Source organism: Haliotis rubra, unplaced genomic scaffold (assembly GCF_003918875.1).
Source record: "Haliotis rubra isolate DU_JTF1 unplaced genomic scaffold, ASM391887v1 Scf7, whole genome shotgun sequence".
Lineage (NCBI taxonomy): Eukaryota > Metazoa > Mollusca > Gastropoda > Lepetellida > Haliotidae > Haliotis > Haliotis rubra.
In genome coordinates, this window is record NW_025767412.1 from 3,990,556 (window position 1) to 3,993,470 (window position 2,915).

A 2,915-nucleotide genomic window follows, 5' to 3' on the forward strand; every position below is an offset into this window, starting at 1 on the left:
CACTCCAGATGCATTTGCGTTTAGTTCAGTTGGCACGCCTCTAAGATTTGATTGTGAGTTCGAATCCCAATCTTCTTATAGCTAATGAGAACTATATAGTTTGGGGATGGTTGTAGTGCAAAGCGGCTATATGTGACCACTCTCTCAATGCAGCGTAAAACAGATGGTATAAGATCAGAGACACACTTTCACAAGCCTGAACATTGTTGCATCGTTATGAAACTCGAGAGTGGCTTCGGAATCTTGGATGTCAACCATATTGAAAGCGTGTAAATTAAGCGGAAATGTTCGGATCCAACCTGGGCCGGTGGGGTAGCCTAGTGGTTAAAGCGTTGGCTCGTCACGCCGAAGACCCGGGTTCGATTGCCCACATGGGTACAATGTGTGAAGCCCATTTCCGGTTTGAGAATTTCCTCTCAGTTACACTCGCTCATTCAGTCATCGATCAGTGCGTGACTTGGGACAGTGTTTCAGCTTCCACAAGCACGAGTATGATGCTGACACGTGAAGAATCAGAATCATGGCAAATGTGTCATTCCAACCTGAGATCACTGCACTACGTTCCTGACGCCCAAGGGAGGCAACTCTACAGACAACTGCGGTGCCTTTGAGGAGTGGGCCAAGGAGGAGGATAGGCGACACGGAAATGATGATCTGAAAATCAAACATCAACCAAAGTCATGCATATATATTTAAAGGGGAGATGGTGTAGATTAGTAGTTAAAGCATTCGCTGGTTACGCGGAAGACCCGGGTTCGATTCCCCACATGGGGTACAATGCGTGGAGTCCATTTCTGATGTCCCCCGCCATGATATTGCTGGAATATTGCTAAAAGCGGCGGAAAACTAAACTCACTCACTCCTGAAGAATTTTGGTACTTTTACGTCAACAACCAACAACAACGAAATAATCCTGGGGTCTATGCCTATGCGATATCAGACAGGAGCTGGTAACATGTATATCTGTGGGAAATACTTCATCTACGATGTAATATGAGTAGATGAAGTTATGTATAATACAGGCCATGTTGGCAGAGACAGACGAAGTATGAACACAATCCACAGGCAGACGTCCACAGCGTGATATAATTGTCTGCTGACATTCTATCTCGGAATTTACATCAATATTCCACTAATGACGGAATGTGCCGATCTTGACGTCACAGGTTAAAGGTCGGTGTAATTAAAGTATCCGACATTCCGTGTTTCTAATTAAGGAAGATCTGATCGCTACACTATTCACTACAGGAAGGAAACGACAAAGTGGCGTATTTTATCACAGGAAATACGACTGGCAACTCTGAGCTCGGTCCCAAGTCCACTGCTACATTTCGACTGGGATACATAATTACCGGGTGAGGTGAAATTGGGTTTAACCTCGTACTTGAGAATATTTCGCTCATATGACGACGTGCATGCGTGTGTATGTGTATGTGCAGCTGCTTGTACTAGCCCAGACTGAAGCTGGTTTTATAGTGCTAGGCCACTGAGATACCATGCCGCAATGAAGCATGAATACCCCACTCAGACACATTATACTGACTCCGAGCCGACCAGTCCTTGTTGTACCCATTAATGCCGAGCGCCAGGCAGGTACCAACAAGTACCATATTTTAACGTCTTTTGGTATGACGCGGTCGGGGATGGAACCCACGACCTTCCGCTCTCCGGGCGGACGCTCTAACCACTACACCGCGGAGGCGGAATTCATCTATTCATAGCTGTGTGTACTGGGTACAATGTTTTGATATAAGAACGGCCAGCCGTTGGGCTATGAGTTAGGTTAGTGGTAAAAGTGTTCGTCTCGAAGACCCAGGTTCGGACCTCACAGACTACAATGAATGTGTGGATACCATTTCTGGTGTTCCCTGTCCTGACTGATCTTTTGGGAATATTTCTAAAATATAAAACACACTCACTTACTCGTATACGCCGTTTTGAATGTTGAGTGAGTGAGTTTAGTTTTACGCCGCACTCAGCAGTATTCCAGCTATATGGCGGGGTCTGCAAATAATCGAGTCCCGACCAGACAATCCAGTGATCAACAACATGAGCATCGATCTGCGCAATTGGGAACCGATGACATGTGTCAACCAAGCCAGCGAGCCTGACCACCCGATCCCGTTAGTCGCCTCTTACGACAAGCATGGGTTATTGAAGGTTCATTCTAACCCGGATTTTCACGGGTTTGAATGTTGAATGTTCACATACCAAACCGACACCATTCTCGTCACAGACACGAAAGAAATAAGGTCTGTCTCTATAACATGTGCTGGGTCTGAATGTGAATTGTATCAGAAACGTCCGAGCCCATATTTAGGGAGTGAGTGAGTGAGTTGAGTTTTACGCCGCACTCAGCAATATTCCAGCTATATGGCGGCTGTTTGTAAATAATCGAGTCTGGACCAGACAATCCAGGAATCAACAGCAGGAACATCAATCTACGCAGTTGGGATACGATGACATATGTCAACCCAGTCAGCGAGCCTGACCACCAGATCCCGTTAGTCGCCTCGTACGACAAGCATGAGTTGCTGAATATCAGTTCTAACCCGGATCTTCACGGGTAGACAAGCATGGGTTACTGGAGGTCAATTCTAACCCGGATCTTCACGGGTAGACAAGCATGGGTTACTGAAGATCAGTTCTAGCCCGGATCTTCACGGGTAGGCAATCATTGATTACTGAACATCAATTCTAGTCCAGATCTTCACGGGTAGACAAGCACGGGTTGCTGAAGATCAATTATATAGCCCGGATCTTCACGGGTCCTGGAAGACAGAAGGATGTGGTATTTGTTCCGTGTAATACAAAAATATATCTAGGATATCTGCCGTATCCATGCAGAGCCTGTAGTCCAGTATGTCACTGTCATCTTCGTGAAAAGGATGTCCTGTGACTCTGCACAACACTTA